The 23086-nt window shown below is 38.6% G+C and overlaps 1 protein-coding gene across 11 annotated transcripts in view; it reads left to right on the top strand.

The window, feature by feature from the left end:
• The window catches only part of inpp4b (inositol polyphosphate-4-phosphatase type II B), a 224756-nt gene that overhangs the window by 42261 nt on the left and 159409 nt on the right, over positions 1–23086 (top strand). For 2 of the 11 annotated variants that reach the window (XM_071504365.1, XM_071504363.1), the window contains one exon: positions 16441–16510. The exons of the other annotated variants lie outside the window; for them this stretch is intronic. The gene's annotated coding sequence lies outside the window, so the exon portion shown is untranslated. The remainder of the gene's footprint in view (positions 1–16440; positions 16511–23086) is intronic. 11 annotated transcript variants of the gene reach the window in all.

Below are 23086 nucleotides of genomic sequence, written 5' to 3'. Positions count from 1 at the left end.
GTGTAGATCAACACTGAGTAGTAAACTGTGGAGATAAAAGCACTAAGGAACGTATATATTCAATAGAGTTAAGCAGTTACATACTTTGCTATCCTTGATGAGACACATCCTTATTGTGGAGGGCTTCCTGCTTTACTCCTAGGGACCTTTGATCAACATGCTGAACCAACATTGCTTTATTTCTATCCCATATGAAGAATGCAAAAAGATGAGGTTATTTAGGAACTACTTGGTGCCAGACAACCTGGCCTGTTTGATGGCCATGTCTGGCCCATGTTTTGAAACACAAGAACATGATGTGAGACAAAGATATGAGAGAGTTGGGAAACTGGGTAGGACATCAAGTACAAGAGGGCTCAATATATAGATGCTCCTAAAGGGCCTGTACCATTTTAACTTAGTGAGCCCACTCACACTTACAGCAATAGAAAGACTGTTTATATTTTACCAAATCCATAGACTTACAGGTGCTTCCTCTCTACTTCCTCTTCCCCTCTCTTCTTTTCTCCCCTTGAGTCTCCCTGTGGAGGAGGAGTCATTAGGAAGTGGGCAGATGTACTTTGTCAAGGTGGCCATGCAGTTCCCTGCCCTTCTGGCTGAGCTGGACCTACACAGTGTTGCTCTAAAAAGCAAGCAAGGACAGATGAAGAAGTGGAAGGAGATGAATAGATATTAGTGGCAGGAGACATTGGTAATAAGAAAAAAATGAAAAGGACATAGATGGATAGGTGTGTGCAGCCAAACTATTACTCTTGTGTGGCGTGTCTGTAATTTGCCTTGTCTATAAATTGAGAGCAGCATGTGTGCAGCATTTATAAAAGGTAGTTACAGATAACCTTTGCCTTTATTCAAAAACAATGATCCTGCTCTTGTTATCTTAGATATTGTTATCCTTTAGAGAAATTAAATTAAAACAAATGTCCTTTGTGTTGCTGCTAAATTCTCAAAGATTAATATATCTCACTTTTTTCAATTGACCTCTTGTATTTGATAAATATAGCACAGAAACATTTTGTCACAAAATGTCACATGTTATGTTTAATCTGAGTTGTGACATATTATTTATGAACATCAAAATCAAGCTTGCTTTGTTTATAAAATGCAAATGCTAGTATTTCATATTTCCCAGTTCCTGCCTTGTGAACAACTTTTTGAAAATCATTGCTGTGGAAGAAGCTATAAATGTATGAGAGAAACTGCATGAGGCAGTGCAGAAACATGGTCTCCAGCCCCAAAGGAAAACTTTCAATGACACATACAGTAGAATGACTAGCTGCCTCTGTGTCAGTGCCAGTTGTCAGAGCAATCAGGTACCCAGCTGGACTATCATTTGGTGCCACTGAGGTGGTTTCAAAAGTAATAGGATTTCTTGCCCTGCAGAAACACACTAGTCCTCAGTGTGTGTTTGACCAAGAGGAATGGAGAGGCATAAGGAAAGGAAGTCCAGGACAATGGGGGACTTTCTTCTGATTGAAAACAAACTCATTATTTCCCCTCAGGTGGAGAAATCATGTTTTATGGCTTTTGATAAGAGGGGTTACAAAAGCAAGATCAAGAGCGTAACAGGTGGTGGTGTGACTGAGTCTTCCTCGTCGTTTTCTAATCTGTTTCACTTGTGCATCAGCACACAACTGAAGGACTTCTTAACATTGGTAAGGTATCTTGTTGTTATTATAAAACGAACACACACACACACACACACACACACACACACACACACGTCAAAGGAATTTTAAATCGAAAGCAACTGGACTTGGTTATTTGTCTAGGACGACGTTTCACCCCTCATCCAAGAGGCTTCATCAGTTCTTTCTCGCACCTGACCAAGGCTGGGACGGCCTTGCTTATTTGTCTAGGAAGATGTTTCACAAGTCCAGTTGCTTTTGATTTAAAATTCCTTTGAGATACTATGACCTGGACAAATGAGAATATTCACAGGCTTATTACACACACATATGCTCTTGGCATGCAAAACACAAATAAATTGCAGTCATGTTTAAGGGAAAAGCAATTTATTAACACCATATTACATATAAACGTTAGCCTGACTGACATCTATTGAAAAATTACAGCTTGAAGGCATGCTCTGCCAGAAGGCATCAGTTGGGCATATAATAGAAACAAGTATGGACATCACAGTGGGTGATGTAGTGGTGAATGTGACCTGCATGCTGAGAATGAAATTGTACCTTTTTTAAGGACACTGTTTGCCACTAAGCCTGAATCCTATAGGCATAAACCTTGTGCAATGCAGTATAATTTGCAATGTAGAATAATTTTCTGCAAATTTGTTCCAGAAGGAACCGCACCACATTAGAGAGGATGGGGATAACAACAGATAGGCTTGCTTATATAGCAATAAACAGTCACATACAGCATATCAGTACTGAGTAAACAGCATTGCTAGTTTCTGTTTAGTAAGGCCATATTTGAACTATTGTGGTTCAGTTTTAGTCTTTTTATAGTGGGAAACTGGATATTTTATGTTTCATTGTTATTAAAATTAATATGCAATTTGCATGTATTTGAGAATGGGAAAGAAAATGTTTTCAATAAGTTCACAAATAATTTGATCAGAAAATTGTCTTGACTGTAATTTACAGTATGTAGTAATTTTAAATGATTGATTAAAACTACATTATACAAAAATTACTATGACAGCAAAGTTCCTCCAGGAAATTGTTTAGTGGATGTGGCAGGCTCTCCATACATCCTCTGCTCTGCAATCATTGTTGCCCTTTTGAGCTGAATTAGACAGATCCTGATGCGTCTTGTCACACAATCAATATAGTTAACAATTCAGTTAGTAGGTAATAGTGTCAACTGTTGACTGATGAGTTAAATATATGCCCTTTTTTGATGTCATAGTATCTGCACTTTTCTTTGATACTACAGAAAAGTTTAATAATGTCCTCTGATGTTAAAGGGGATGATCTCAGACAAGTGTTGTGCATCTGCTTTAACATTGTAGGAATCCCTGGGTGATGCTGTGGAAAATTAAGACTTGGTGAACTCAGCACTGGTCAGCATTGTCTCCAGAAAGGGTCAAGGATTGGTCGTGTGTATCACTGTTTCTTTGAAGAGGGGTGATTGACTTCTGGTGAAATGTAGCGGTACATGTAAGGATCACATCATCCCCAGGGTAGTGGAAGTCACTCTCTTTGAAGCAAGTCATTGATCCTAAACTTAGATCTAAAACTCAGTCAATCTGCTTCTCTGCTTCGACAGGAGCCAGTTGAGGTGGGAAGATGCCAAGTGAGGACACCCATTGGGAGGTGTATTGGGGGGTATATGTGTGCGACCTGGTTGAGGGGACTTTATTTAGCTGGCAGGGAGCTTCCTGGGATTATAGCTGTAGGGAGAAAAAAGGTAAAGCAGAGCAGACCAGATATGTTATGTCTCTTGCTTCATGGATTGGAAACTTGTCCATCAGAAGCAGAAATGCTTAAAATCAGATTGTAAGATTTACCAGAGAGCTTCTAGGGGAGCCTCTATACCTTACATGTCTCAGGTAGTATGAAGGGCCCAGTCTATTTTCAAAATCTGTTCCTACTCGTTGAACTTTGAATTTCATGGGCTGCCATCCCTCCCTCAATTCAAATCTCTAGAACCAGAAGATTCAAAATGCTTTTGTATCTGCAGTATTCACAATACCCAGTTATAGTCTGACATGCATTTTACCTTAGTTGACCTTACTGCAGTGGAAGGAAGTGTGTGTTGTGTTCTTTATGTTGAGTGGTTTTATGACTCTACACCAGCAACAACCGTGGCTGGAGGCATTATGTTCCTGGGTTGTTATTAGATTTTGGTGATTAAAGCTCAGAGGTCAAGATCACTGTGGACTCATGTCCGTTCTATTCTTGTGGACATGATATATCAAGAATGCCAGGGGGGAATTTCATTGCATCTGGCATAAATGTCCACTTGCACTTGAGGATGATCTGATTAAAATGTTTGGTCAAAGGTTAAGGTCACTGTGACCTCACAAAACACCATAACTAAATAATTCACACAGTAATTATGACAAAAATACACTTTTTATCAAGTGTCTCCAAAGTCTTCACTACATATATTATGAGTCTGGACAGACATGAATGAAAAGTGCTACGTGACTGGCTGGCTGAGGCATATAATCGCAGGGCACTAATTCTAGTGGATCACCACCGTGTAACACAGTTTTAGTGTTAAAACAAACAGAAGAGTAATTGAATAGTCAATCAACAGAAAATAATCTGTAAATGGATGGATTTTTTTTTTTTTACATTTACAAATTATTAATTTATGAATTGAAAAAAATAATTGAAAGATCAATTGATAATGACAATAATAATTAGTTGTAGCCCTAGAGTTTTTATTGTTGGGTACAATAAACTTTACCTTGACCATGTCCAATTCTGAACTGGATAAGTGACAAAAGATTAATGGATAGATGGATGGTACAATAGTGGAAAAGTCTTGCACTCAATTATAGGCTTGTCATTATCTGCTGCAGTAAGAATGGTGAACCAAACAGTGCTGACCATTGCTGAACAGAGTTCTTCTTCATTTGCTGCTTGGGTGCACAACACGTTTAACAGAGGAGGCTTGAGGAGATGAGGGGGTGAAAGAGGACAAGGTGCTGACAAATCATTGCTGCTTTTTCCTCAATTTGTATTTCAGTTCATTCATTTAATTTCTGGGGTGTTCTGGCCTCATTTTTTAATACATCCAGGTGTTGGTCCAGGTGACAGTTTGTCCTCCTTGAGATCCCTAAAGATAAGGATGGGAGGATAAAAATCATTAGGCCCTTTTATCTCTACCGTGACATGTAAAATACTGCAAAATCTTAAAGGTGCTTATACCCATGGCCACACTAACACTGAATGGTCTCCATGGTGCTGCCATCACACCAACCCCTACTAACTCACTCATGCCTTAGCAGATATATGCTTTATTAGGAAAGCCTGACCTACAGGCAACACAAGCACCTTTGTGCCCCAGCCTTATTTTCCTGAGTGTACTCTACTACTGTCTTGGATTCATAGCCCAGCTGCCCTTTGAAAAACAATAATGACTAAATGGATTGTGAAATTTGATGGCTGCTGCGCTTGTAATCCCACATGTCCTACGCTGAAATGAGTCATTTTCTCCATACATCGTATTTTCATTGTTGTATCATTTTACATTCATTATTGATAGTACAATCTCCCACCTAATATGTTTCATTGCCATCATTTTTAAGCAAGAGTGCACTCAAAAGAAAATAGGCATTGCTATTAGGAATTCAGTGTCTTTGAATGTATCTTGTCTTGCTGACAGCATTGAGCCTTTTTAGGCAGCATGTTGATGTACACTAGAAAAAGCTTGATGAAGCTAAGAAGCATATGTTTCACAGAACTTGACAAGAGTAGCTGTAACAGTTTCTTTAATCCATTACACAATACAGTATGGTAATGATTACAAGAACCCCCTTACAAAAGTCCGCAACACATCTTGCTGCACAGAGGGACCTGTGGCTCTAAGCATAGCCAGCTACACTATATGTGAAATCAAGAGCATTTTGTGTTTACATAATCTGTTAAACAGCTAAAAAGCAACATTCAGAACTCACTATATTATGCTGCAGATTGCTAGTAATTTGAATTGTTTCCAGTTAGTACTGTTTTAGTACCAGATTTTGCTCTGATATTGGACAGATTGAATAGACATTACACTGGCTCACAATCTAGTCACCGCTCCATCACATCAGCCAGACCAGGGCTCAGCTGAGGAATCCTGATATGATTTATAAGCCCTGGACCCAATGTAAAAACATTGTATTACGTCCATTGCACATTTTTACATCCTCACAGCTTCACCAAGGGAATGCGAGACATCTTCATGTTTGAGGAGGGCAATGAGAAACCCTTGTCACCTTCCACTGTGTTGGCACTGTGTTTGAAATTAGTAGCCCTGTTTACTCTGTTTTAACGGCAATCAATGGAGCAGCTCATCGAGGTTCTTCTCTGGCAGGAGATGGAGCTCTGTTCTTAGATTTCCTGTCTTGAGCCTCCTACCACCTGCTGCTTGCGGAGCAACCATGTGCCATTTGCCACCAGAAAGTGCACCTCACCCATTAGCCGTGCCACAGTTGCAGGATCCATCTTGGTGGGACAACCAGGGGCCACACGTCCCCATTTGTCACAGCTGGTACATGACAACCTGTGCCACTCAGTGATATCAGCTCCAGTGATTTCTTTGCCACAACCACCTGTGCCTCCCCCTATGCAAACATCAGCTCAGGTGGTCAATCACTCAGATCAGCTGCATCCAACCAGTTCATTAATGCTGATGCTTTCCATGTACGGTGGAAACCATGAAACTGAGCAACCTGAGGTTTTAATTGTTGGAGACTATCATTAGATTTGCTAAGTCCCCTGCAGCTCTTTTGTTGCTCTCTTATTTACTTAATGTAAGTATTTTATTATGACAAACAATATTGATGTTTTTTATCATCATGCGGTCTTGGTCAGGATTAATCCTGATTAATATCTCCCCTGCATTTAGCTCTGTTTTTTTTCAAGAATTTTCAGACCTTTTATAATATGACAGTTTTTATTATTGATGATTTTAATATCCATCTTTGTTGCCTCCAAAGCTCCTCTTTTGGGTCTGATTTTATCAATCTTTTAGACTTTTAATGTAACTCCAATTACAAAGGGCATATGTTCGACCTTGTGTTCCCCATTGTTTCTGTGGAAGATGTGAGTTTGGTTGATTTTTTTTTTTTTTTCTGACTAAGCAGTGTTCTTCTGTACCATTCCTCTCTTCTGATCACAATACCCCCTAAAATGATTCTTTCCTGCCACCTAAATTCACTGTCTCGTTATTAATCAAGCTTTTAATGCCACAAACCCATTTTCAGTGCACATGAACACCAGGACCTCACTGTAGAGTCGATGCTTTTCATAGCACCTGCACAAATATTTTTGTTTCTATAGCTCCCTATCATACAAAAAGTCAAAATCATCTTCCCTACCATGGTTAAATGAAGACAAGAAATGTACTGACTCCCTTGCGTCTCTTAAACATCTGATGTCCACTTATCAAGGGACTCCTATTTCTTGCAGCTGATGGTGAAACGGAGCCATAATACCAGAATTTTCTTTATAACCATAAACTGTGTGATTGGTCACTCTCTTAGCCAGCCAGCTGAGTCCTCCCCAGAGATATGTGAGGAATTTTGTCATTATTTCTATAACAAGATAGTGTAGATTGGGCAGCACACTAACACAGACTTCAGAAAGCTTGATGTTGACGCCCACCCATCTTCAGCACTAACTCACTTTGTGAAATTTCTCTGACAACCCCGGAACGCACTGTTACTCATCCACCTGCCCTCCATGGTGCATCCCACTTGGTTTCTAAAAGCAGTATTTCAGATGATTGGTCTAGAGATTTTAGCCATTGTTAACTGCTCTCTGTCTTTTGGCATTTTTCCCTCCAATTTCAAACATGCTTTATGCTTTATGCCCCCTTAAAGAAAGGCCTCTTGGGGTATTTCTGTTTTTAAGTCATTTTATTCCCTAAGCCTTCATAAGTGATGTGGCTCTAGAACAAGTTATTCTTTGTTAGTATTATTATTATATGTATTTACTATATACATATACATAGCATATGTATAAAGATGCTACCCCTAGGGCAAATCATGCGTAGATATAATATTGATTTCCATTGCTGCGCAGACTACATGCAATTATATGTCCAGATAAAGTCTGGTACCAAGGATGTGTCATCAATTATGTCCTGGCTTGATGAAATAAAGAACTGAATGTCTAATTTCCTGCAGGTGAATATATAAATAATAAAATAACTCTAGTGTAGTCTATGCCTCATGTAATAATGCTTAAAAAAGAGCCCCGCAACCTACATGTTATTTCTGATTCTGAGTTTTCATTTGAAAGTCATGTGACTAATTTTGTGCAATCCTGCTTTGTCCAGCTGAGATATTTCACCAAGATTAGGTCAGTCCTTTTATCTGCAGTACTCGAAACGTCATCCATGCTTTTATCTCCTTCATACTGGACAATTACTGGTCTTGGGATGTTTTGCCATGTTAATACCATAATACAAAAACTACAGCTGATACATAATGCTGCTGCAAGGCTTTTAACACACTCTAAAAGAAGGGACTGCACCGCACCAAACCTTTGCTGCCCTAACTGGTTACCTGTGAGTTTTAGAACTGATTTTAAGATTTTACTCCTTGTTTTTTTTTTTTTTTTAAAGCCTTGAATGGTCAGGCTCCTGTCTATGTTTATATCTGAGATCTGCTACCTGCTTATGAGTCTGATTGCTGCTTCAGATCCTCTAGCAGGGTCCTACTAATGGTTTCAAAATATATGTATGCTAGAGCGTATTTTCAAGACCTCCTGAGGTCACTGTTTTGAGAACCAGAGGAGAATTATTTTATGCTCCACAGCATGATACATTATAGATTCTGTACTGAGTGAAAGGAAACAATGTTATAAATATCACTGCAGCTCCCTAAAAGGAGGTGAGGTGAACAACAATAGCTGGCTCAGTCCATGGCTCTTAGAGATTTTGGTAAAATACAGAGCAGAAATAAGGGCAATACTATGTAGTTGACACATATGTCCACAGGGGAAGGCAAGGCCTCGCATAACATACAAAGCACTTACTGATCCGACAGGCATGAGTGCAAAAACTGGGTCTGCAAAGTGCTTCTAGTCCCACAGGTGCATACAGTGTGCTGACCCCTCTTCATCAAGCTAGGGTTACATTCACAACCTATTGATCATTCAAATCCTAGAGATATTTGCTCTTGAAATTTTCATTTGTTTGTGAAAAAAGAGGAAACAGGAATTGCCTGTGACTAACACTGAAAACAGACACAGGTAAATAAACAGACAGACAATACAACCCATGCTATGCCCTTTTAAGTGCATTGTGTATCCCTGAAGTGGTGTTTCTCTTCTTCAGATGGAAAGAAGGAATGACAGCACAAGACAGATGACTTGGAGATTTTCACAGTTAAAATATTTGTGAATGTAAAAACGGAATTGATATTAGATAGGAGTAAAGAAAGGTAACCATGTTCACAGTAAAATTTAGGTTAACAGTCAAAATACCAACCTAATCACCAGTCAAGAGAACACACAATTTTAGTTGAAAAAAACTGTCGTTGTATAAAATGTTAAATAACTAAGCTTAATAATAAGAATCTCCTAATGGCTTCTAAAATATAATTAATTAATTAATTAATTAATTATTTAGAAATACAGGCATTGCTTCTCACATGTTACATCTTTAAGTTTTAAGAAATGCAGGAAAAATAACTAGCTGTAGTTTTTATTGTAGCTATATACACATGTGATAGTGGTATGAGTGATTACCATCCAACACAGAGCCATCAGTATGTGCTGCAATGTGCAGAGCAAAAACTATGGAGGCAAGTCACATCTTTTATAGATGTCAGAGACTGGCTGCCAAATTGTCCCAGTAGTCCAGTGTCCCGGCTGTGTTAGGCTCTTCACCTAATATCACTGAACTATTTCTTACATGACAATGGATCTCCCAGGACTGTAGTTAGACCGTTCTGTCCCAAACTAATTTAATCTAAGGTGCCATATATTCACTTGTGGTGATTCTGCACCTCCAGCAAAAGGATGTTAGTGTCCTCTGGGGAGAAGCTTTTGTGGTGGATCAACTCTGGCCTGCTCCCATGTCACAGACTTGTTATAACATCCTGCTTTGAAAGGGAAGGACAGTGGATGATTTGATTGCCTTTACAAAAAAGGCCACTATCGTGTTCTTAATCTCAATTTGTTTGTGCTATACAGCTGCAGTATGTTCCTTTGGCAACAAACTTGTTAGTGGTAACTTCACTAATTCACAAAAGATATGTCTGTTGTGTGGTGTTATTATTTGGTCAATACAACCAGTTTGATGTTGCCCCACCGTGCCCATCTGTGCTCCACATGAAAACCTATACACACTCTCTGGACGGGAGAAATTAATTATTAATAATGAATTAATTATTTGCTCTTTTAGACACTAAAGGAAATTAAAGAATGTCTTTTGCATGTATCTTTGGGTGTATTGTTCTGTTACAGGCCGAGCATAACTCTAACAATTCTGATCTTTTCATTGTTTGTGAATATGACAAAGATTTTAACAGTCTGTTGCCGCAGGGAAAGTTCATGTGGATGAAGAGCACACATGCCAGGGAACACCTGTATGCTCAAGTGTCTGTGTCACTGAAACACTACTGCTTCTGTGGCGTCATACTGTTCTACTATAGTGCTTAATTAAACCAGCCTTACTGCTTGTTGAGCGAAGCAGCAGAACAGATAAGACACAGCTTGAGGACAGCAGCAACACTGTATTGGTCTCCGATTCACCTGGGCTCATGAGTCATAACAAAACAGACTTACATTTCTCTGCTGATTCTGGGTGACATCCATCTCTGAAAGAATAGGGCTGCAAGTCTAATACTCAGCCCAAAATTAGCCAAGTAGTTCCATTTTCAGATGAAAACTCTATTTCTTTTGTTTGCTCTATCCAACTGTTAAAGGAATGCTAATGATTAGTAACAGCTTGTGTATTGTTAAGTTGGAAGTTTTTTCCCTCAAGCTTCAAACCTGATCTGCTGACAACAAAAAATAAAATTATATATCCTTATATATCTGTATTTTTTCTTATACACAATACTCGCAGTTTCCCATTGAGGCAATCAATTGCTTCACAATAAAAACCTTGCAAATGACAGCACTGAGTTGTCCTGTCTACCTTTTTTTTTGAGACTACAGGACGAGTCGCCAATATTTTAAAATTGGCCTTAAAGTGTTTTGTATTAACCAAGAGACATACGTGCTCATTGATGTGTGAAAAACCATACTCTCCATTCACAGCTAGCCTTCATAGACAAACCATACACACACTCACATGCACAGACTGTCCCTCTGGCCATACTTTCCATCACTCAGACTTATAGTGGCTACACTGTGCCTTCCGGACCAGCCACAGACGCATCCCATAGACCTGTCGTACATGGTTCAGTGCCTCATTTTCAATTGTTCTTTAGACCCTCATAAATCACCGTGTGTGTGTGTGTGTGTGTGTGTGTGTGTGTGTGTGTGTGTGTGTCCGCATGTTATGATCTCTGCCAGCTTGTTCACACATTAGCAGTGTGGACTTGGATAACTTGACCCCCAAGCATGCACCTGCCGTGTTCCTCTTCATTAACACCTTTCTGACTGTTAAAGTCTGACTTACATGAACCTGTTAAGTGAGATTTTTTTTTTTCTTTCGTAGTTCCCCTTCATGGTGAATTTCTACATGCTCTGATCTTCATTGATACATTTTTCAGCTTCTGCCAGTTCTGCTCTAACACAGTGTTGACCCTCCTCATATTCATGTCACCATGTCTCACAAGTCGGCCCATTTCCTGCATTCTATGGTTGTTCCTATCCTGATCTTTATATTTATTCTGATGCCATCATTTGCTACTTAGTTTACTCCTAATTTCAATCTTGTTCAGTTTTTCACGAGCAGCGGATAATGGACATCCTATCACCTATGGAACATTTTTTTTTAATGACAAATAGATGCTCCAGGTAGCAGCATTTGCAAGAATATAATCCCAGCTCATGGCCTATAGTTCTGAGATTTTGCTTGTGGTTTGTTACATTATTGCTGGTTCTCTTCTTTTATTCCCCATAAAATCTCTTCCTGAATGTTATTTTTACAATCAGCAGTACCCAGGGCACTTATTTCAAATAGGTGCTGCAACTGCTCGAGCTATGCAATGAATATCAACCTTGTCTTTATACAGCTAGGCTGCTGGTCATTCTCAGCATATTCAGCCTGATTGTGCTGCCATTCTCAGCTCCAAAATCCCTCTGTCTTCACACCCAAGGGGTAAGCTCTGCATATAGCTGCTGGTGGAGTTTCTCTTTTCATGAGCCTCAACTTTTTAGTGTTATCAGACGGGATGAAATAGCTCCTCTGGCCTATGGTAAATGGACTGCTTATATATGTGGGCCCTTTAATCCTCATTGCAGGATAAACTCTTGTCTCCTTTGGCCTCCAACAGTCCTTTGGCTATGTAATACAAGTTAGGTATATCCATTCTGTCCAGTCCTTTCTGAAATATAGGTCTATGTCTGCCCTTCTCTTGAGGAGGAACAATAATATCTCCTCAAAAATGTAACTCAAGTCTGGGTACTGTCGCAACACAAGTGTCTTTGCTAGTTTTAGACCAACAAAAACATGGTGTTTTGAACCATATGCCTGGCGCAGCAACTGTTTTTTAAGATAGCAAAAGTGATATAGACGGGCCATAAATGGATTTGTGCCATGCACTTTACACTGTACACTATGGACTGTTGAAATAGAACCCTTTGAGTTTTCCCCCACATGGTTCTAGCATTGATTGTGTTGAATTTCAGTTCTTGAAAATGAAATTTAATGTTGCACTTGTCACCTTTTTACATCAGCGGGCCACTCACTTTCCTTAGCATGTAATTGATTACGGTAAAATCACCACTTACCCCACAGAACGTGGCTATCAAGGGCAGCATCAGACTGAATAATGGAGTGGCATGGAAATGGCCATTTAATACCAAGCAAAGATTCACAACAGTGTCACAAATCTAGAGCACATGAGTGGTGGTAATAAGAGGGTGGCAAGTGTGGCTCTGTCACTTCCTCTACCCAGATTTATCCTGGCAACCCTCCAATCATCAGGCCACCCCTGCCTCAACATTGTTGTAAGATACTGTAAAGAGGCTGTTAGAGTGATAAAATCTTTTCCAACAGTGACTCTCCAAGTCCTCATCAAAAATTAATGTCTTTGTCTTATTTTGTTAAGTATTACACAAGAAATGTATCTGGGAAAAGCACTTACAGTTATGTTATTTAAAAAGCTGGCACTATTAATTTGACTCTCTGGGGATTTGTTTAATTGCAATTTCACTGTTAACTTCAAAAGAGGTGTAACAAGGGGGCACCCCGGTGGCTCACCTGGGTTCGAACCCGACCCTTGGCCCTTTGCTGCATGTCATCCCCTCTTTCTCTCTCTCTCTCCAACTTTCCTGTCACTCTCTCACTATACTTATCTAATAAAGGCATTAAACGCCCCCAAGAAATAATTTAAAAAGAGGTGTAACAATTCTGAAATACCTCACAGGATGAACATAAATATTTGAATTGAGTTTCCAGGAAAAAGTGTGACATCAACATGCTTGTGGTGCCTCCCAATAAGGAAGAGCTTTGTGTTACGTTGTATTACAGATGTAGGAGGACCTTTTAATTTGTGGAATATGTTGAAGCATTGAATAATTTAACTTAAGTCACTTAAGTATCAATGTGCATTATGGGTTAAAATCAATATAAAAATAACGTGCAAGAGATTATCCTTTTAACAGGTTTAAATCACCACCATGGTTTTTGTTGGTGACTCATATTAACCCTTGTCACTTAGAATGTTTTTCTATATTCTTTGATCTCAAAGCTGCTTAAATGTAATGTGAAATCAAAGCCAAGTCACATTTTAGCATTTCATTAAGTCATTATATTTTTGCATGATCAGAATAACATTGACTCATCCTAAAGGTTTGACTGTCCAAATGTATTTGGTTAATTAGATAAATTTAAATGAGCTAGAGAAATATGATAAAACATAGGAACTGCATATGAGATTTTTACATAAAGATACAAATCCTTCTCTGTATGAGTATGTGATATTATGTGTCAAAACTATAGGAATATTAGCTCTTTTCATTGATTGACTTGATAAATTTTGGTGAAATTATGAAATGTCTCTTCCACTAATTCCCTCCTAACTTTCATCAGCTACACATGTAAAAATTATGCATCATTTCATGTCTCAGTGCGTTGGTGGGTCTTCATCTATAAATTACTCTAATCTGATTACAATGTTCAGAGGCCTATTGTCATTTGAGCATACAAATTTAGATTTTTGAGACACGTGTAGGAAAATGTGTCATCCTCAAACTTGGCTTGAAAAGAAACAGTAGAGAGGGTGGCAGACTGCAGAGGTATACAGACTATACAAGGATAATCCTTAGCCTGCCTTAATATTGACTACACAATTCCTGTCAGAGTAGAAAGAAAGGCAGTGGAAATGATGCATGGTCAGGTGACTTGGTTGCAGCTGGTCCTGTCTTTCTTCAGGTTGTAGAGGGATAATAACAACTGAGAATGCTGCCAGCAGGCAGAGCTCCTCACAGGGAATCTGCTCACTTTGAGGCAGTGATGATGCACAGTCAGAGTGTATGTTGTCTTCCTGTTGTGGCGTGATGAGAAATAATGCAAATGCTTTTGGCAACTGTTGTTGCACGATGCTGTGTTTTCAGTAAGCCTACTAACTCAAGTCATTAAGGATTCTCCCACCCAGAGAGTGTGTATAGGTTTTCATGTGGAGCACAGATGTGCACGGTGGGGCAACATCAAACTGGCTGTATTGACCAAATCTGTAGGGAAGGTTGCAGACAGGGCAAGCTTGGGCAGTGGTGCACCTATAGCGCTTCCTTAAGACCCTGCTTTCTCATGCCTTCGGCAACAAACCCTAAATATGGTGGCATTCTGCAGTTTGAGACTGTGAGCTAAGTGATTGATTGTCAGATTGAAATCACATTTTTTGAACAGTCAAAGCTAGCCATCAATCACTGTCTGTCCTGCAGGGAAGGCACTGGCTGTACTGAAGACAATCTCTTTCTCACACTCTCTCAAACTCACATGCACATAATTTCTCCCTCTTACTCTGTCCTGTTAAATCACTTAAATGTTTACTACATATCATATACACATGCACATTTGAGGCTGGACTGGTAGAACATGTAATAATAAAACTTTGATAAACAAGTTCTTAGAACAACAGCTTGAGTCTTCACACACTTAAAATTCTGTATTTCTATAGGCAGAAAACACTGAACACAGCAAATAGAAAAATGATTTAAGGCCCTATATATGTGTGGACCTCAAGATTTTTATTATGGCACTATACTTCCCTATTGATTAAATAACATTTATTTGAGCTACAGTGTAACGTGCACTAAATCCTTGAGTGAAATTACTCAGAGCAATGTGTCCACTGTGATATAAAATCAATGCTCTAAGGGGAGAATAGAACTGCTAGAGTTAATGGTACCGTTTTTTAATTTAAATGATAAATGCTGCAAACACATTGTCTTCATTAAATCATTTACAGCTTTTCATGACATTCACCTTTTTTTGAGTTATGACTTTGATTCCTGTTTGATGCAACAGACAAGCTACCGAGTTGGGGCACAGAGATACCAGACATTTCCATTCTAAATTGCTTTGCACTATAAGCAACAGCCATCTGTGTAAGGGGAATAAAAATGTCTGCCCCACATTGGAATCAATCTTCTTCAAAGGCAAGGAAGGATATTTCAGGAGCCCCCTGGCTGTCTGTGATAACCCATAAACAGACGATAGTACAGTGTGTGTGACCATGCATTTTTGTGCTCCTGCAAGTGTGTATTTGCAATATTTAACAAGGCTTTTGAATAATTAAAACCAGTGAATGGGAAACTAATGGTACCTACAGTTTACTGGATTCCATCATGACAAGACATCAAACCCCGACAAAATTCATTCTGCTGTTTTTATAGTTGTTTGCATTCATGATGAGAGATACGGAAATCTCGAACACATGACATTTATTCAGAGAATGAGGTTTGTACATCAGCCCTGATATTGTCCAAAAGTGGCCTTCTGCATATTTGATGAAAGCTGCTTTTTTCCTCATTAAATTTCTTCTTTCTCTAGCACAGGCCATATCACTTTGAGATGATCAGATTTTTGTTGTGCTCTTCAGTAACCAGAAATGCCAGCCATATTCTGGTTCCTCTCATCCAGTGGGCTATACTCTCTATGTGCTGCTCAAGCTGGGTTTCTTCTGGGACCTCTGGCTATCCATTTATGGTCCCTATCAGCCTCACACATGTGCAAGTGCAATATTGACTTGCCCTGAGCACTGATAACATCTCCATTTAATCCACAACCACCTTGTCTGAGAGAGGGGTTTAGTAAGAGGAGGAGAGAGAGACAGTAGATGCTGACACATCTTTACCAACACACATTTTATCATTAATTTTTCTGTGTTACATTAATAGTCTCAAACATGGTTGGTTTGGATGAATTCAGAATCAGCTGAGAGGTACTGGGTTCCCAGAAAAGCTGTGGCTGAGGCGCCAGAGCAGATGTGAAACACTGGCTGTGGGAGAGGTTTGGCGAGCCTGTGGGGGGTGGGACTTTCATGAAGTCTTACGGATATACTGACGACCCATGTAGCAACTCAGGAGAGAACGGCATCATAATAATCATTTCAATTCAATAATTATTTTTTGATTCAATTTGCAATTTAAGTGCAGAGTACACAAATAACAACCTCTCTCTTGTCATTTGCAGCCCTCTTGTTTGCCCTCTACACCAAATTTGGGCTGCACTTCATAATACAGCATAATGAATGAATCTGGGGGTAAGATTAATGTTTTCTTTGCTGTCTCCATAATGTGGTTTTTGGTTACTTTTATCTACTGGCTACGATCTGTAGACTCATCTGCCAGCTGATGTATGTGGTGCTCTGTAGTGACGCTGCTACGGCCGCAGTGGCAGAATCAGACAAAAAACATTTTCACTGATGGTGTGAACATAGATATTAGTTAATTAGGGCCAGTTATTACCCTCTCCTACAGATGAAAGTAGCCAGTGTAAATGTAGATGTTTTTTAGTTTCACATCATGAGTAGAAACTGATTAGAACATTTTTGGGAAAACTGTATAGTACTGAAACCCAGCTAGCATCACCTGCTATTTTATGATTAGAAATCAACAAGCAGGCAATCCATGATTTTTTGCACTGTAATCAGATGAAAACCAAATTTAATAACATTTTGAGCATAATTATTTTAATGGCATGTTGATGGCTTTTATCAATATGTAAGAGGTTCTTGAAGATGCCCCGGACTTCTTTCTTGACAAAAGTGGTTAAAACTTAAAATACTTTGATGCACTGCAGTGTCATTCCACGGGTTTAAAAGTGAGATGTCCCCTGCAGTGAAGGCGGCTTGTTTGCTTTTGCCTTCAGCCCAGATTCAGTTCTACTTGTTAAGAGATTCAGTGCTACTTGTTATCAGTGAAAAGTACCAAACTGAATCACGGCTATGGCACGCTGAGCTGACAACACCAGCTTCTTTGTGAAAACAAATGCCATAATGAGCACTGATGATTGCCACATTTATAAGTTTAATGTATGCAGATTATGGTCAGGCTGTTTTGTGATATTTGTTACGACCTTGTGCCTCTACTCCATTTGAATATAAATCCAAACAACTGGCATTTTTGCAATACAAGGATGAAAAACTCTGCTGCTGTTGGCTGCACAGCAAAACAGGAAAAGCTGAGGACCTCTTTTCCATGCAGTCATCTATGGAAGTTTTATGAATAATGCAGTAAGCATGAGGATTGGGAGGTGGAGAGAGGATGCCAGTTTGAGCTTTAAACATGGAGTATTTGACATCTGAGTGAACATGGACTGACTGTAGATCTCTGCTTTGACAAACACATCCCTCACTTGACTGTGCTTGTCAGCCTGGCAAGGAGCCAGCCATCTTAATTTCATCTTGCCAGCGTGGATTGAGAAATTGTGTGTATTTATATACAGGTGCTTACTTGGTGCATAGTTTTCATTATTCACTGATTCATTTATTTCAGCTTAAGTTTTAATACCATAGTGTTCACATTACATACAGCACCTGTGTACCTGATGATGACCTTCTTTAGTCTGTCATTCTCATACTATGAAACACTAAAACAAAAGTTGTGGACAATGTTTACTTTCACTTGTCACTCACAACACCTGCAGATGTATGTGTACCCTCTTGAAATGCCTTTCTGATCATATCTAAGTGAGTCATGCTGTATATCTGGACTGCTGTGCAGCTGGAAGCCCTGCAGTTTCCCAGATTAAGAATTCGTCTCAGTTGCCTGATAATTACATGCTGATTTTAACGATTGTTTTTGAAGAGCCAGCCATTCTTAATGAAGCCTAAGCCAATGCCTTAAAGCTTTCAATTTGAGTTCAATCCCTCCACACTTAAAACATTTGCTTCCTCACTTTAAATTCAGATCACCAATACTGTGTATTGAATTTTTAAAATGTAGCCACAATATGTAGAACAACCTACAAGTATACATACAGCATGCCAGGCTCTATTGTCATCTCAGGAGTGGATGCTATTGGATTAAATCATATTTGATATTTAACACTGTATTAATTATACAAAATACATAAGAATTATTTGATTTCTATTAACATGTTATAATGATATTTGTATTTTTAAAATTTATACTTGTTGAGTTACTTCCATGCAGCAATATAGTAAGCAGGGACTCAAGATATTGATTAATGTCACAATCACATATCTTGATGATTATTCTGACAACAGTAAATTCATCATACTAGTAATTTATAAAAGAACAAGCATAATAAATAAACTAGGCAAGCTCTCTTTAAAATAATAGTTTTCCTTCCTACATTGTTGTAATGCTGTTTTTTGTTTACAGCTGCAAGGTAGAAAGTCATTACTGTTTTGAGGATAAATGAGAAAAGCTTGCATGAAAATCAATCATTTTGTCTGTCGACTCCTTATTTACTTAAAGCAAGTGAAGAGTATTTTTATTTCCTGTTATTAAAATATTATGTGATCACTGTTTGGAAAACTCAATAAAGCACTGTCTGCTCTGCCTCTGCAGAAATTAGCAGTCACCACATTTGGGGGATGCTTGGGACATGCACCCTTTATTGTAGTGGTCTAGCATGAGAAGACTCCATACAGATTTTTTTATCATTCAGTGTTCATGGTTTCTCTGTGTAAATTTGAACTTAAATTATCATTAAATGCCAATGACTGGGTGAATTAATCAACTTTTTTGTGCTTTATAAAATTTCCCCAAAATAACCGGTGTTATGCCTATAGTGCCAGATACATTTTTGGGTTTTGGAAGAACCTTGATAATGAAAGTTGTAACAAAAAATGAAGTTGTAAAGTTGAAATGATGTTTTCTCTTTACGAATGATTGTGGCTTATGATTTTCAGCAAATAACAAGCTAATGTGAAGACTAGTGTTGCATAATTTGCTGATGAAATGGGGATGTCAAAGAGAAAATAAATGTTACACATTATATTGCAGCCAGCCTGTAGTTGTAATCAGTCAGGTCTTCATGTTACAACGATGGTGATACACGTAAATGTTGATGTTCAACTATAGTGATGCATTGCATGCTGCTTGCATCTAATAAAGATGCATTTTGGTTTTATTGCAGTTTCTAAAAATAATCTACAAAGTGTTTTACAAGCAGTAAGCATTTAACAGCCAAACAGAGCAACTGTAAAACTGCAAAGAAAAGGAGAACTGTGAAAGCCATCTATGAACAGTTAGTTAAAGGGGGACAATAAAATAACTGTATTTAACAATAAAACTTTAGAGGTGGCAACATAAAGGTTGTACAAGAAAATGTGGTTGAGCTGGGTGAAAAACCTGTTTTTTTTATAAATATATACTGTATGTTATGGGCTTGGATCAAAAGATTGTACAGCTTTCTAAGTGATCCATTAAATCTTACAATCATTTATAATTTTAAATTGGCATTTAGGAAGGATAAATAAAAATTGGGAGGAGGATATGTCTGTATGTTTGGTAAGATAGTGTTTCGACTGTATTCAGACCAAATACTAGCCAAATACATAAAGACATTTAACAATTTTGTTTTAAACATATAAATGATCATTGACAATATGTTTTTGTTGATTCTTTTCTCCTTTGCTTAAGTCCTTGGGGCAAATATTCTGGGGCTGTTTTGTACAAGTAAAATTAATTACGTTACCAAAAACCTATTGACATACAGTACTTAGGGCTTTTGGAGCCCCTGGGTGGGCATTTAACTTGTTTTCCCAGTCAGATCAATCATTAATCAAGATGTTTTTAATGATGGGACACTTGAGGGTAAAAAGCAAAGAGGAGAAATTCTTTGATCAAAATTTAAAGGCAGATTAATTCTTGTGGTGCAATAAATTACAAAGGAAGGTTCTGATTTTGTTGTAAAATGCAATGTAATACATTGCATGTAGGATTGACTCCAAACTGCACTGCTCATATTCATCGCAATGATGGATCAAATCAAATGGCTCATTAACATGCTTTTAGTAGTTTTTGGACAACAATGGAGAAATATGACTTAGAGGAATAAGCTATAGTATATCAGGCTGCACAGGCAATACTTGTTAGTAGAATACATTTATTGTTGGTTTGTTTAAGAATGTATCACCAGCATTATCATTTCTGTATGTCAGTGTAACAAACTGAGATTGTGACATTATAAGTGTGAAATTAACTGTGATTACATTAGATGGATTGAAAAGTACATGGATTGACAGATTATCTGCTTTGTGATTTTTTGCTAAAAGTTCTTGTGCTCGATTACCTGTGAATCAGAATTGGCCCAGACAGTTAGATAGCCAATTGAATTGTGAATGTTGCTTCCAAAGGTGTAGTCTGGGGGAAATGAGGTAAAACAGCAAAAGACTTGCTGCAACTTATAAGGCCCACATCATGTACTGTTGTGTCAGTGGTTGGTATGGTGGTAATAGACTAGTCTCTTAGAAAACCCTCTGTTGGAACCTGAGTTGTTGTGATTCATCCCACTGCTGTGAGTTACCCTTAACAGTAACAGCTCTCTAAAACTCAGTGTTTTAAGTACTGTGAAGCACGAAGGCATGTCATCCGTGTGTCCCAGTAGTTATGATTTTAACTTGTTCCCCACTTGGACCTGAGGTTCTCTTTAAAATGATTTGATGCCTTTAGGCAGCTATTCCCTCCCCCATCCTCTTTCATCTCCTCTTCTCTTCTGCTAGGTTGGCAAGTAGTAATAATAGGACAGCTCCAAACCCACTACTGCTCACAGCATGTATTGTATAGGCTCAGTAGTCATGCAGATATCATCTACATGCATTTGCAAACACACACACTATCATTGCCTCCAGATATGAGATCAGAAGCATAGTCAATTACAGCAGGATACGTTGGTTGGAACACCAAGGAGGAAACCACGGCTGTAGAGATTTCACATTAAAGCTGCTTTGCACCTTTGCAACAAGAGAGAAATGTCAACAGCCCTCTTGTGTAAATGTTATACCACTGGTAAATGTTAACACCATGTTAACATTCATGTTCTTGCGTTGAAGGATCTTAGCTCACGTAATTGTTACTCTTGTCAAAATGGAGTTAAGTTAATCTTGAAAGAATCCAAACAGTTGTTTCTGCTTAAGGTGAGGAAACACACAAGCTGCCTGTATGTTGACTTTGATGTAGGAGGAAATGTCCACAGCAAAAATAAAATTTGAAATTAACTTTGAAATATCTTTGAGAGCAGTGCCACCCCCCGCACCCCACACCCCTCAACAAGTGCTTTATCAATTATGGAAGTTGGTGCAGTTTAGGGCACAGCATGCAGTGAAGTAGCAAGAGCTTCAGGAGACAGCTTTCCCACTGTCCCACAACCCACTGCTCCCATTATCTGAAGCCATGAAGGTTAACAACACCAAAACAACGGCACAAGCTATCATTATTCGATAAATGTGGTCTACTGTGACACCACTGTTGGCTGCAGTGTTTGTTTAATGCTGTTAAAGGAGATCACTGAGAATCAATTAGGTTTGGTGTTGAGAACAGCAACTGAAAGAGCAGGTGTCTGTTCAATTTTCTACCCCTGCATCATTGTCTAGCAGTCAGTATGATTACCACGTTTTTATCCATTCAAGAACATAAACCAGCGATGTCAAAGTTACTGAGCCTCTGTTTTAACTGTTGATCTCACTGTACTCAAATTATTTTTGACATAAATTCTGGTGTGTTACCCAAGGCAATCTGTTCTGTGTATTGGTTGGGCAGCGGAAACAAGTGGTGAACAAAACCTGGCATAGTATCACCCACTAAGTTTATATATGGCAGAATTGGCACTAATTTGAAGTCATCTTTCCTTTTGATATCATTCATTCTTAATGGAAGCTGCTAAATGCTCAATCAGCTTGATACTTCATCTGTCTGAGGTTTGGTGCTGGGCAGGTAGCATATAGTTGGCTTTAAAGCTCTTTTGCTGGAAACAGTTCCCTGCTGATGGTGGGAAACAGTGCTGTGAGGGCACTGAAAGTGAACCAAAACAATAATGTTGCAGCCAAAAAAAAAAAAAGAAAAATTCAAAGAAATAATAAAGCTGAAGGTAATAAAACTGTACAACAGAGGGAAACTGCAGAATTCTGTGATTATTCTCCGTGGCTTTATCACTAACTAGAAATCACCCCTTTCACATATAAGTAGTCATGATTCAGAGTTAATTTAAAAATAATTACTTCAGCAACTTGTATTGAACTATATGGCTTGATTGGATCCTGTTGTTAATAATAATAATAATAATAATAATAATAATAATAATAATTATTATTATTATTATTATTGTAATAATTGGCAGCCTTCCTTTGTGAAAAATATCTTAAAGTGTGGCTGCACAAATATTCATATGGAGTGAAAACACGTGCAGTAGGGCTGTTCTTAAGTTGCAGAGATTTCTTGCCTAGGAAAGTCCCTGCATCAACCCCCACCCTCTGTGCAAGCACTGCAGCACTTCCCCTGTTAGGTGGTATAGTCTGTCGCCTGTGTGAACCTCCTGATCAAAGCTTCAGCAGGATAAGGCTCAACACAGCAGGGCCAGATCCTCTCTCCACAGCTATAACAAGACTGAGAATGTGAGGAAATAACTGTGCAGTATTCTCCAATAAGTAAACATAAATAACATGCAATGTGCATATGCTCAGTATCTGTGGTGTCAATAATGCTCTATGCACTTAATATTGATAATTTCAAGCGGACATGGTTAAACCTCGAAGTGTAGTGTTTGTGTGTATGCTTTTTTGTGAGCGTGTGAATATTTAATGACATTACAGGACATCAGTAGCTTCTAAAGGTAGCATAAAAGCATATTGATAAATATTACTGAGTTG

This window comes from Trachinotus anak, unplaced genomic scaffold (assembly GCF_046630095.1).
Source record: "Trachinotus anak isolate AG129_WGS33_773 ecotype Australia unplaced genomic scaffold, CSIRO_AGI_Tana_v1 ptg000019l, whole genome shotgun sequence".
NCBI classification, from domain to species: Eukaryota; Metazoa; Chordata; class Actinopteri; order Carangiformes; family Carangidae; genus Trachinotus; species Trachinotus anak.
This window is presented reverse-complemented; position numbering and strand designations above follow the sequence as displayed.